This window comes from Lissotriton helveticus, chromosome 2_2 (assembly GCF_964261635.1).
Source record: "Lissotriton helveticus chromosome 2_2, aLisHel1.1, whole genome shotgun sequence".
Classification (NCBI taxonomy): Eukaryota; Metazoa; Chordata; class Amphibia; order Caudata; family Salamandridae; genus Lissotriton; species Lissotriton helveticus.
This window is the reverse complement of record NC_136060.1, coordinates 360,752,362-360,766,978: the sequence shown is the minus strand read 5'-3', so window position 1 is coordinate 360,766,978 and position 14,617 is coordinate 360,752,362. Positions and strand designations below refer to the sequence as shown.

At 41.1% G+C, this 14,617-nt stretch overlaps 1 pseudogene; it reads left to right on the top strand.

Annotated features, from left to right (window-relative positions):
- The first annotated feature begins 4,506 nt into the window (after positions 1-4,506).
- Positions 4,507-8,533, top strand: LOC144821837 (uncharacterized; annotated as a pseudogene).
- The last annotated feature ends 6,084 nt before the right edge of the window (positions 8,534-14,617 follow it).

The window sequence follows — 14,617 nt, the reverse complement described above, 5'->3', positions numbered from 1 at the left end:
CTCTAAAAACTGTCTAAGACTTATGCTGTGCTAGTCTAAAAACCATAGTGGTGAACTGTAGGAGGGCTTCTCAAAAGGGACTGCTAAGGCTTGGCTTATACTGTAAATGTGACTTTTTTGCAGGTCCCATGGAGGCATTCAAGGTCGGCGGAGATGTGCAGAAGGCAGCTCAGCGACCCAAAAAAGGGCCACTCAAAAGGAAGGCTTTAGCATCTAAAGAGGGATCTCTGATGAAAAAGGAGCAGTGAAAGGACCTCTAACAGGTGTGTTTTAGGTCGAGCATGAGCCAGCCCGCAAGCACTGCTCTGCCAAGAGCTGTGGTAGTTCAGTACTAAGAGAAGCTTCACCCACTCCCCAGCCCTTATTTTCATTGGCTTGTATGTTTGTCCTTTGTAAATGCTGTCTTCTGATTTATTATGAGGCTTGTTAGTCCCTCCTTAGTACAGCCATGTCGTCATGTGTATCCTTCCATGGTTACTGGCTCCTTTACTTGTTTGTTACACTGAGCATGTACTATTTCATTTAAGCCGCTGCTTTTTCCAGCTGGCAGCCTTGCCGCCTGGTCCTGGGACCGGCCGGAGAACTTCCGGGTGGCGCGGCTCTCTTGAAGTCCAAGGGTGCGCTGTAGGGCCTGAGGCCCAGGGAGCAGCCGGAGCCCGCCGCAGGAGACAGACCAGGTAAATGTGCTTGTTTTCTTTCTTAGCAATCAAGCCCCGGTGAGGGTCGCATTCCTTTATCTCTCTTGTTTTTTTAACCAGCGCTGCCACACCTTCCATTTCTTATTTGCATGTTTTACTAACTCTTTTAAATATGCTCTGTGACCCCCCACCCCCGCACGCATGCTGGGCTTCATGGTTCATGAAGTGGGCATTGTGTTGGTTAAAGAAATATGTGGACTCTTCCTCCTTGTGCCATTGTTTCCCCCTCACTCCCCCATAGATGCCACAGGAAGGGATTTCAACAGATTTTGCCAGACTGACTGGAAAGGCTGGAAGCAGCATACATTCTTAAGTGAAAATGAGTGACCATCACACTTGTCTGAGCCTGTATCAGCGTTGGATTCCTGCACTGCCGACCAGTTTGAGTGGGTTAAGTAAACCATGTTGTTCCTGCTCACATTTAACGGTCTTCCCTCTCCGTAAGTAGTCCTCTATAAATGTGTATCTCCCATCCTGGTGCCGAATCCTACCATGCATGTACGTCTTTATGGTGATCAGGAAATGCACACAGGAACTAGGGTCATCTCCCGCTTGCACCTTCACTCGGCTGGCTCCCCTCACCCCCCCCCAATGCTTGTTGTTTGAAGGCTGAGCGCATTTTAACATGTTTTAATTTATTTGATGTGTTCCTCTACTCTTGCACTCCTTCCTCCACTTCACTTCACTTCACTTGTTTAAGCTGTCTTGGTGTTTGACAATTTCTGGAGAAGTGCCCCATTTGTCACACTTCCTGAATTCTTTGCCTATTACTGGATGGCTTGTGTGTGTTGCAACAGGTTTGTCTAGTCCACATTGCTAAATATTTATTTTTGTATATCTGTTTTAGTCCCTATTTAAGCTGTTGATTCTTATCGCGGTACTCTTCATTTCTGCAAGTTAGATTTGCTTCCATGGCAGGTTATTCTGGTTACTTCTGGATCTTTACATTTTTGTGGAATATTCCTCTCCTCTAATGAGAACTATTGCTTTTTCAATTCACAGTAAAATCATCAGTCTTGCTTGAGATTTGGCACACACTGCAGTGCATTTCTATGTGATCATTTTTGCCAGCGTTTTGAAACATGCATGTAGTACCCACCTTTCTTTGAGTAGTAGCTCATGTTTCTTCGGATTCCCCAGTCTTTGGTAGCTAAAGGGGAACTAGTCTTTCCATGATGCAAATCAGGGTTGAACAAATCTTTAGGGCAAGCGGGCAGTTCCCTACAGGCTGGCCTGACAGGTCAGTGTATGGGCTGTTTGTTGGCCTGTTTTATTGTCTGCAAGGCCGGTTTTATTTTTGATTTCCTTACTATTAAAACAAACAGCTCATCCATGCAGTCTGCGGTACCTTGCCAAACACACAGTGTGTCTTTGTATGTTCAAAACTGCCACAGTTTGTAAACCTGGGCCACCTATTTAGCTATCTAGGGCCAGATGTAGGTAGCCTAATACCGGTCGGTAACCGCCGCAATTCAGTAATTTCGGCGTTACCGACCGGTATATTGTAAATGAGATGTAGGAGTAAAAAATCTACCTATTCGGAAAATATGAGTCGGTATTTTTCCGAATCGATATTTACCTAATCCTTAGTTACCGAATTCTTATTTACCAAATCGGCTCCAAGGTGGATTCAACCAGCTCCTTAAGGTCTTTCAGTCTTGGTGATCTGTTTTTACCTCCACCTGTGGCTGTTGCTTCTTTTTTCTGTGCGGCAAGGTTTTTCTTTGTGATGATCCGCAGATCGTACCATCTTTTTGTGAGGTTATCTATGTCCCTGTGGGTGACCCCCAATGGCATTTACCTTGGACTGGATGTCAAGCCAGGTGGTTCGTTTCACAGACTCTGCAACATGCAGTGACTGTTTTCCAAAAATTTGGGTGTGGTGTTTAACCACCTCCTCAACCAGGACCTGCAGTTCTGCTAGGCTGAACTTGATTTTCCTCCTGCGCTCAGCTGCATCCTTCTGGTCATCCTGGGTCTCCATTCTGCTACTCAGGTATGCTCTGGGAAGCCTGCTCCTCTGTATTTCATCCTGGTCTCAAAGCAGTTCAGTTTCTCTGCACCTGCATGGGTGTGGCCACTCCCAGGTCCTGGGGAGGGATGGTTGCCTCTGTGGCTTTGTTGTGGGGTGTGGTGGGTGTTCCTGATTGGTTCACAGGCTCACATGAGGTATTTTTGTAATTACCGAATCGGTATTTACCGAATCGGTAAATACCAATTCGGTAAATCCCATTCATTCCTATGGGCCAGGAGGCCCATAGGAATGAATGGGTATTACAGATTCGGTATTTACCGATTTGGAAAATACTGATTCGGTAAATACCGATTACATATTCCGAGTGTTACCGAATCGGTGCATTTTACCGATTATTTTCCTACATCCCGTTTTCCGATTCTGAAATACCGATTCGGTATGAGTCGGTATTTAAGATTCTGAAAACTTATTTTACCTACATCTGGCCCTTAGTTCTCTGTTGAGGGACACTTTTATAATGGGGCCCGGGCCTGTTTTTTGTCTGACCCTGATAAAAATCATAGGTACATCAAAATGCATTATAATGTGTTTTTCCAATTCAACTCAAACTTTTAAATCTACTTTCTCCATTATAAATCTGTTCAAATAGCCTCCTTCTTCCAGCTCCACTGCAGTTGAATAGTAATGCCTTAGTTCTGGCCTCCCTGTAAAATGTGCCACCAATGGCACCAAATGCATCTCAAACGTTTTCACCCACTGAAGCTGCTTTTTGTTTGGGGCGCCTGGAGATTTCAAAATCTTGTAGGGGTGACTGATACATTAATTAACACTGCCTAACCATTCGTATGGCAGTATAATTATTTTAATACACTTTGTTTACTGTACCAACTCTCACTTCCGTCATTAGGCTGACTAGTTCAGAAAACATATGTTGACCGGTTGTCCCAAATCAGTGCTTTTCCAGTAATACCCATGTTGGGTGTAGACCTATTTTAATGTATACTTTGCACAGTTAAGCACAGCAGGCATCACCTGAAGTGGGTGTTGAAATGCAGCGCACACCCAGTGTGGCAGACTTCTGTCATGCTGCTGCTAGAGGAGAGAACTGATTTGTTCCACAGACTATCTAGTAACAGCGGTGGTCAGGCGGTTCCACAGACTATCGAGTAACAGTGGTGGTCAAGCGGTTCATCAGTGCAAGTACCCTGAGGGAAAGCTGGGCCACAGGTGTGATCCTCGGGACCCACACCACTCTCAAAACAAAGACTTTTGTTGCTGTTGGCCAACTCGCTGCACTGTTCCTCCTTGCTACGGGGAACTTGACAAACTCTACCCTCAGGACTAAGGTACAAAACACAAGTTTATTAATTGGACATCAGGAGCATGGAACATTGTTATGCCAAGATTTCAAACAGCTGCCATACCAGTCCCCATACTCACGTGTTTGGCATACAGGGAACGAACGAATGAATAGAAACACCAAATTACATAATCTGCTGGCTGTTAAATTTTCCGTCCCTCCATCTTTCGTGACCTCCTTACAGGAAACATTATACCATTATAACATTATATCATATGAATTGTAATCCCTTTAGCACATACAGGATTATCATGCAATTTCCTCAATGGCCTTCATTGGATGCTTAAAAACTTCTTTGTAGTAAAAAATCTACTCATATTAGATGTAAATTGCACAAGGTCAGTGTACTTTTTGGGACTCTTTTCTCAAATTAAATAATCTGTGAATCAGTTTGATATGCTTTGTATTATACCTCTGAAACTTAAACCAGACACAAACTAATTGCTGATTTTTATATCTAGCAGGACAGAATCATGGTTTCATTCAACGTCCTATTTTTCACTTGCGATCGCTCTGTGTGTGTAAGAAATGATGGTGACTTTCTGCTTTTGGACAATCCCGGTGAAGTTCTTTGTAAATGGCTGGTCGAAAATATTGATGGAACTGGTCGGCCTATCACTGAAGAGAGAGATTTTAAAGCTATGATTATTTTCCAATCATCTGGTAAGCACAATAAGTAAAGCTTTATATTTAAGTTTGCAACTGCAGGATAATGGAACAAATTACCAACCTAGTTCAGTAAAAACCTACATTTGAGAATAAATTAATCCAATAATGGTCAGTAAAAATTAACATGCATCTCCTCACATATTCCAAGAACAAATGTAACACTTATTAAAAGGGCTGAAACGTTTAGCTTGTGGCACTACTATAAGGCAGCCATTTGTGGATAAACTATTTTATTTAAGAAACTTTTTTCAGGAGGTTAAAGTTCAGGCTTACAATGTGTACTGTCTCATAAGGAAAATTACTTTGTTATGGATAGATTGCACATTTGTCCTTTAATATCAATACCTGTTGATTTATATATTCTGGCTAGTGTGCAAAGATATATTGTAAGTGATCAATGTGTTATCTCTGTTTTGAAGTTTATATAAAAATTCTTTTTCTTATTTTTTTAGTGAAGAAACAGTGTCTTGCGATTAAAAATATTTTTGAAGACTTAATTACAAGCTATTCTGGAACAACAGAGGGTCTAAAACAGGTGCTACTTCAAGGGGGAACAGGAGGAAAAGCAGTTGATAATGGACTGTAGCCATCGGGGAAGCGCTGGAAAACTTAAGAGGGTGTTACGTGAACTCCAAGAGGAAGAAATTGCAGAGAAAAGACGCAAGGACAAAAAAGTCAAGCAGTGTGGGCTGGATTATATACGAGTTGGTAACCAAGCTCGTGCAGAAAGCACAGCTTCTCAGCCTGGTGATGCGAGTTCACGTATGAATTTGCAGAAACTTGAAAACCTGGCCCTTTTAGCAGGGATGGCTAGTGTGCTTCAGCCAAAATCCACAAGTAAAAATGATGCAGTAGAACGTGAAAATGAACTTGTCTTGGAGTCCCCGCTTAAATCCAAATATCATGGACAAAAACATGCCTCATTTTCTCCACGTCACCAGTTAATACGGAAAAAACTATTTCCTGCACAAGAGCTGGCTGTTTAGAGCAATCCATTAACGCCTACTAGACCCTGCAAACAAGATCCCAAATTTATGGTACCCTCGGCACCACATATTTTTACACCACAAGGTTTTGTAGCTCACGGGTCACAGTCACACAGCGTGGCCTACAGTGACTTTTCATCTGCAGTAACTCCTGTGGGTGTGAACTGTACGCCTTGCCATGATGACCCGTTTGTAAGCAACTAAAGCTTTGACCATAATGTAAGCAGAGATGAATGAGTGCTGCCATTATACACATGTGCATACTGTTAAGCCTGTATGCCAGCCTTTTTTCCTTTGGTTAACGTAACATGCCTTTGGGTGCCAAAACCACAACTTCTTCATGTTATCTCTGCAAAAAGCATGGATACTTATTAAAACATAGAATTGATATGGTGTATTCAGTCCCTCAACAATAAGGCACATATACCTACCTGTTGAAATATGAATAAACAAATGGAAACCTGTTTGACATTATCAGTATAAATGAGGGCCTAATGGTTTCGTTTCTTTTTCCCCCCTCAGGACAATGAAGAATCATTTCATTTGATGACGGAGGAAAGTCCATCATTCAACACTGGGATAATGTTTTATTTTTTAAAGGTACCTACGAAATTGCATTTCCACTTGTATGGCCTAATTATGATTTGCTTTCTCTCTAAGGAAATGGTATATAACTCCTTGGATATAATTAATCAAAATGTAAGTTATCCTGTTGGCCCTGGTTCCTGTGAGGAGTGTGTACGGTTACAAGCTGAAGACGAACACTTAAAAGGTGCATGCTTGATATTCTACCTTCCCAAGTAAACTGTAACAAATTCCCATTAATAATCTTTTTTTCCACCAAAACACATGCATTGCCAAAAGTATGCTTGTTATGTGAATATTGTATTTATCTTCTGCCTTTAACAACTGCATTTATTTGATTATAGCACAGTTGCAAGGCACTTGCAATAAGGAGTTGGCTTTAGAGTATTTGCAAGCTGCCATGTCTGCTTTGACCAACTCAAGGTACTTAACACATACAGCAGCATCAACAATATGCAGTCAATCCTTCACTGTACAAAAGGTACTTGTTGTCTTTGCCACTCTTTAGCACAGTTAAAGTTTATATAGGACAAACAGTGTAGATTTCCTGCATGACGACTTTGAAATCTTTCTGCATGCAATGTTTTGAAATATGGCTGGTTTATACTCCTGGAGCAAACCTAGCTAATATTACATTGGTAGCCGTGTATAGATGCCAAATCAACAAAACACTATCTTCCTATATATATATATTTTAGAATGCATCCTAACATGATGGCAAATAGTTAATAATTGTGTTTTTTTGCAGACTGATATGCAGCAGTTGGTGAAGGACTCGAAAGATCCTTCACAGTTCAAAGATGTTCTTGTTCCAAAGAGAAAATTGCACACTCTCTTGGAGGAAGCAAAGGCAGCTCGGTACAGTGCAGGTTTTCTTCTCATTGGTATCAGCGAAATACTTTTTTTCTCCAAAAGAACTTGCATCTGCAAAATGTGTAAAGAAGGCTCGTGCTGGAACAGCTGTCCTTGATGAGGAGAAGGTTGATGCATTATTTGGTAAGATATTTCAAATGTTCAAATTAACATTCAACCGATCTTGGATTGTGAAAATTCATTAATATACTTTGTTTTAAAGCTTTGCATATGTGGTCTTGTATCATATAATTGTACGATGACTCCATCATTACTCAACAGATGTCTGCAAGACGAACAGTGGGGGTGGTTTAAATTTATTAACAATTTGTGCTGAGTTTGTGCTACAAATGGCATGTAAATCTGGCACAAAGCCTTGAGTTGGGATTTTATTTCTAAATCTGGAGGTCCAAGTGAGGGGCGCAAACTGGATGAATGCATGATAGCAAACTGAACTTCTACAATACTGTGTGTGCAGCTTTTATTTAGACTTGTTCAACTCTCCTAATAATTAGATTAGTTGGTCCTGTTCCTAGCTCTTGGTTGTAAGCTTCAATTTTGATTTCGGTTCACTAAGCTAGTTTCTTCGACTGTTTTAAAAAATGCTACTTGGGGCTATAACGGTCATTAGGGACCAGGGGCTAAACAACAGTTGTGTGGTGGCGCTTTGTGTTCAATTTCTGTTGTCAGTCACGTTTGCTCTTTTATAATTCTCACATTTAGTGCAGACTTTGAGCTACAGAAGAGTACCCATGCTCTGAGCCATGCCCACTCCTGCTGCCCTAAGTTGTATCTGAAGTTTTTATGGGAACCCAGCCTTTTATCATCAGGCTTCCCATTGCACAAAAGTTTAGACATTTGTTGAAGGTGGACATTTCTGTCCTCTTCCTGAAACTCCAACAGATTTCCTGAATCCTGAACTTGCTGCTTCACTCTTAAGTTCATAAACAAACTTTTTCTTTCTTCACATTCTGCCCCCTCTTCATCAATGCCTTGCTCTCACCTCTGCTTCTTTGACCAAGTGCACTTAATGTTTCACGTTTGAACCCTTGTAACCCTAACCATATCTCATCTGGCAGTCGTTATGAAATAATGGAACTGAAACTTTTGAAAGGCAGCCCAGTCATATTAAAATCCAAAAATAGTGGTGGTAACATGATACTGATGTATGTTATTTTGTTTTTCCAGAGTTTATGAAGTCTGTGTGCAGGACCAACGGCTGGCCATCACTGGACAACAGAAGTATGAGAAGGAAGCTGGCATTAAAGATTTGCAATGCTAGGAGAGGACTAAAGAAAACTCCGAATCTAGAATCAAACAACAAAGTTGCTGGTTTTCGTTAAGCCATTTGTTCTGGTTGAAATAGTCTGGCCTTTTTTCCCTTTTTTTCCCCTGGAATTTTGTTTCTGGATTTTTTCTCATGTTTGGTATCCTGGCCTGTATGGGGCCAAATATGTGCTTTTGATAAATAAAATGACATGTTGACACATACTATTTGAACATTTTTCCTTTAAGCACTGTTTTGTTTAGTCTCTTGCCACTGGTCACCATGGCAAACAGCTTCAGATAATGCTCTGTACCTCAAAATAAGGCAAGTCCAAGTGAGTCAGGAGTATGGTAGTAGCAGCACACTTTGTTAAGCTTATCTGAATGCAAAGTAGAACATTGTTGCAGACCACTTCTTTTATATGAAGGTGCTTCTGGTATTTCTGCAGCACAAACCTAGCAAAAAATAGCATTTCTCAGATTTATTTTATACAGGTATCTACCTCTCACTGTAGAATTTAAAAAGTACTCTTTCCAAAGCAGGAGAAAATTAATAAAATTATTAGGACCAGATTTAGAGAAATTTTGTGTTAGGTTTGCTTAAGTTTTAAAACACATACCTGAATCAAAATCCTTTTCAGGATTTTCAAATCCCGGCTAATTAGTATTTGGTACAACACTCATCCGAAATAGGAAAGATTGCACATTTGTCTAGACATAGTATTTTAGACTCTCAGACAACATTGCATTATAGTGCAGTGGTGCTAGAGAGAGGGATAGCCTTGACACTTCTCAGCTCTCTCCCTGTTATGCAACACAGCCAACTAGGCTGCTGCACTGCGTTCAGTGACAGTTTTGTAAATCTGGGCCTTACTTTAGTAGAACTCGTGGCATTACAAACAATTCTTGGTGTAGTGTAAATATGGCATATTACATCCAAGTGGCCTGTTTTCAACAGGAAAGTACATCTAAGAGGTGGTCCAACAAATGTTTTCCTACCAGCAAATCGATAGTCCTAAACTACTAGTGGGACCCTGCAAGGGAATACTGGCAGTCGGCTAACATTCTACTAACATGGGATTGTCAAGGTGTAATCCACCCGTAATTATTTATTAGTGATCCATGATGCAGTCATGATTTAGTAATCCACACTCATTCTGTAGTTGTCCTTAAATAATCCTGAGTAATCCAGGCTCAATTTAGAGCTGTCATAAAATCATCCTAGAGTAATCTATATTCATACTGAAAATATCATTGGGCAATTCTTAAGTAATCAACAGCCATCCTGAAGCGGTCATAGGATCATCCAAGAATAATCCACACTCATCCTGAAATTGTCATGGGCTCATTCCAGAGTAATAAACTTCCATCCTGAAGCGGTTATAGGATCATTCAGGAATAATCGACAGTCATCCTGAAACAGTTGTAGAATCATCCTAAAGTAATCTGCACGTCATCCTTAACTTATCTAGAACCCATCCTGGAATAATTCTCACTCATTCTGAAGTTGTCAATTAGTATTGGTGGAGTTGTAAAAGGGAATCACTCCCTGCCAGTGGAAGTCATCAGAACACCATCCTAGAATAGTTTTTGTGATTACAGTAAGAGTCATCTGATTTAAATATTTTACCCTGTGGGCATACTTCAGGATAGTCTGGGATGACGTCCCCAGTTAATTACAGGAATAGCTCAGCTGAAGTCATCAGATGGCTTCAGGATGGCTCCAGGATGATCTTCCTTTTTGACCAGGGTACCCATGAAGGTGCTCCGGAACCAGGCGGGCATGCAGTGGGGGTCGCACTGGATCTAGTGGCCCAAAAATGGTGGTTACGAACCAGAGCACACGTCCATAGTGTTGTGCTCTGAGTCAGCTGTAGGGTGGGTCAACGCATTGAGGCCGTAGACTTTCAGGAAGACCTCCGCTTCCTCGCTAAGGCCGGCCACGCCCACCCTGATGTCGAGGGAGTCACCGTAGAAGTCACGGTGGGCGTACCCTGCCTTAGCCGAGGAAGCTGAAGGCCCGCTGAGAACCTGAAATGCCTTCGGTGCCCTGCAACATCAGGGAAATCACTGCAGGGGATGCCTCTTCGTCGCGGATTATTTTGCAAACACAGGCGCGCGTTAGTCCATGGTGGCTGCTGCTAACCAGGGCCCAAAATAGGGGCTGTAACATCTGGAGTGTTTGTGAGGTACCGGAGGAGTGTGGGGGGGCATGGCTTCACAGCGGAGGCAAAGAGCCCAATGCAGGGATTCCCAAGAGGAAACTGTTGGGCCCCTTACAGCCAGGGGCAGTGTAAGCAGAGCCCCTGGCTGTAAAAAAAAAAAAGTGAAGGCCTGTATACATCCAAGCAGGGACAGGGAGAGCACTTCTCACGCTGTAGCTCGCCCTCTCCCTACACTCATTAGCCGGATGCTACCTTTCAAGGAGCTCAGGCTTGCTTATTTATTTTTAAACCAACTGCTGCCACAATCATTGTTTCCCAGTTTCCAGGCAAAAATATATATAAGATAGATATATTTAAAAAACTGTCCAGATAACTCCTGAGATTAATGATCTTTCTGGAGAGAGACAAATATTTTGTCTGGTGGCTACTTTGACTGATCATTAAATACCACAGAGGTTTAATATGCATGCTACAAAGAATGTGCACAAGACAGCCCCAAAAGTGCATTTAGTGTAAAGTGGGTACGTGGTGGGTGTAAAGAAGTCCAAAGGTGAATCATGGGTGAAATAAATATTTATTATAGTATAGGATCCCATCCACAGGATAAGCAGTTATCAGTAGTCAGGTCTAAGATGAATTGCCTGGATACTCTAAACATCACAACCACAGAATCTGTACAGAGTATTCCAATGCATGTGGCAACCTGGCAACAGGTTGCATAACCAGGATGCCACACATCTCCCTCCTTATAACAAATAAGAATAAACAGAAAACATTACTTTACAAAGTCATTAAAACGAGTAGGTATACGTGTAATTCTTGAAGATCTCCTCACGATGACAAGACCAACCACAGCCCGATGAGATGAAGTAGCTGTTGAAGGTTTCCTTGAGATGAGAGGGACAATCCCGGGGCGATGAGATGATGTATCTGTAGGTGAAGAACTTGACATAGGAGATTTGGAATTGTCAACAAAGTCTTTCTTGATCACTACAACCCTGTTCAAGTTCCAAATGCAATGATCTGTTGTTTTGACAGCATTGTCTAAAACCTTGATGACTTGAATAGGTTTCAAAAATGAAGCAGATAACATCTTGTTCTTTTTACATGGATTTCTTATGAGAACCCAATCACCCACATGTACCACTGTGTGTTTCACAGAATTCCTCAAATCATGAATCCTTTTCCTAGCTTGTATTTTTTTTTTTGAGCCGCTTTCCACTCCCCATTATCAGTTGAACCTTTCAGATGTAAATCATTAACCCAAGGCGGGGTAACTATAGTGTTGGGACACCTACATCTGAAGAGTTCAAAGGGTGTTTTCCCTGTAGTGGCATGTGGTGATAACCTGTAAAGCCTAACCTTTTCAAAAACATCTGATCTCCAATCTGAACCTGCAGATTTAGACATTCTAATTGTCTCCTTGAGCACACGGTTAAATCTCTCCACGGTGCCATTCGTCTCTGGGTGGTACAGAGAAGATTTTTTTTGTTTCACACCATGTTTAGACAAGAATAATTCCATCTCCCTAGAGACAAGTTGACTTCCATTGTCCGTCAAAATGATGCTGGGAATACCTTCCCTAGCAAAAAGTTTCTGCAAAAAGAGTATCACATGCATGGATTCTATGCCACGAGTGATGGCAATCTCTGGCCACCTAGAAAAGAAATCTACCAAAACTAGAACATACCATTCAGACCCTGCAGAGTATATATGCCCAAGGATGTCCAGGCCAACTTCTTCCCAAGGGCTGTTTGGAAGTGTTCTAATAATCATGGGCTGGATTTTTGGTTTCGCTACCTTCTCACTCAAAGCACACTCCATGCAGTCTCTAACTTTTCTCTCGATTTCCAAATCCATGCTGGGCCACCAGTACGACATCCTCAGATTTTCTTTTGTCTTTGAAATACCCATATGCCCACTATGAGCCAGAGAAATGAGCTCACTCCTAATAGATGCTGGAGGAACCAACCTAGTACCTCTTACAAGTAAACCGTCATGTTCAGATAATTGATCCTTAACATGCCAAAGTTTTTCCAAAACGTCACCATCTTTTGGCTTGACCTTCCATCCAATCTTGATCAATCTCCAAATTTCCATAAGGGCTAAATCTTCCCGTGAAGCCTCCAACCATTTGCACTTATCAATGATACTATCACTAACTGAACAAACCATTTCATCCTCACCTTCCAAATCATCCTCCAGATCTAAATCTTCCTGAGAGACAAGACGAGATAAGGCATCAGCTACTTTATTTTCAATACCCGGTAGATATTTAACCTCAAAGTTATAATCTTGTAAACCTACAACCCATCTTGTGATTCTACTGCAAACAGCATCAATCCCTTTGGTTTTTAAGATCTCACATAACGGTTTGTGGTCAGTCCTCACTTCAAAAGTACTACCCCACAAAAAGTTTTTCAATTTCTTTACGGCCCAAAAGACCGCTAGCGCTTCACGCTCTACTACAGAATATCTTAGTTCTGGACCCCTCAAACTTCTTGACAAAAACAAAATGAATACCTCGCTCCCTTCAATCTTCTGTGTTAAGACTGCCCCTAACCCTTTTTGACTTGCATCTGTTATTAGAATAGATTTCCTCTCAGGGTCAAAACTATTCAACTTAGGGGCATTGTTCAATTTTCCTTTAAGTGTAATGAATTCTTTTTCACATTCATCACTCCATACAAAGTCAGATCCTTTTTTTAATAACGATCTCATGCTAACACACAACGAAGCAAAACCACATATAAACTTGTTATAGTACTCCGCCATACCTAGAAAGCTAATCAATTCCTCCTTGTTCTTAGGGGAAGACATCTTCATCATAGTGTTAATCAGACCAGCTTTCGGTGAAATACCATCTTCTGAGATTGTGTGCCCCGGATAATCTATGGAGTTTTTCTTAAATTTGCATTTTTCCAATTTTACTGTTAGACCACATTCACACAAACGTTGCAAAACACCAGTCAGTCTCAGATCATGCTCCTTATCACAACTTCCAAAAATCAGGATGTCATCCTGATACACTCTCACACCTTCCAAACTCTTCAAGACACCCTCCAACGCTCTTTGAAAAACTGAGGCAGCTGATACTAGCCCAAATGGAAGCCTCACAAAGCGAAAAGTCCCAAATGGTGTTACAAATGCAGTTAGATCTTTGGAGTCTTCATCAAGTCTTATTTGGTGGTAGGCAGATCTTAAATCCACCGTGCTAAAGACCTTCGCCCCTTTTAATAACATTAACATGTCTGCAATTTTAGGTAAAGGGTAGTGATCTACCACCACATTTTTATTCAACTCTCTAAGGTCTATGCATAAACGAAGAGAGCCATCCGATTTCTTGGCGGCTACAATTGGAGCGACCCATTGGGTAGCTTCAACTTCTTCTATGATACCCTCCTCTCCAACTCCATTTTAACTTGATCCTTAACAGTAATGGGGACACTACGTACTTTACAACAAACAGGTACAGCGTCCTTCTTCAACTTAATGTGATGATCATAATTCTTCAAACAACCTAACTTTTCAGTAAAGACAGTGGGAAAATTCTTTTTTAAGTTATCTGAAAAGGACTCATCACAATTCTAGTTTATATTGATCGAATCAGTGTTAATAAAGGGCAAATCCTTTAAGATGATGGGGGGAGAGGAATTCGGATCCAACATTACTCCCAAATCTTTTTGAACAAACCAACTCAAAATATTGTCCCCTATTTGTGAAATATAGATTTTTGAGTTGGTATGTCTCTCTTTATAATTAATGTTTCCCAGGAAGTATCCTAAAATTTCTATAGGTTTCCTACCATATGCAAGTGGTTTTATATCTGGACGAAACATCTTAATTTTACCTTGTAAATACTTTAGATAAAATTCTTTTGCAACAATGGTGATTTTGGCACCTGAATCAAACAATACTTTAACAGGGTGACCATTGACCAAAATCTCATCAATAGGACAATTCTTTGGTTGTGGACCGAAAACTACTTGAACCAAAACTTGGCCACAATCAACATTCTCATCATAATCATTTGTGTCATCAAAATCATAATAAATTTCATT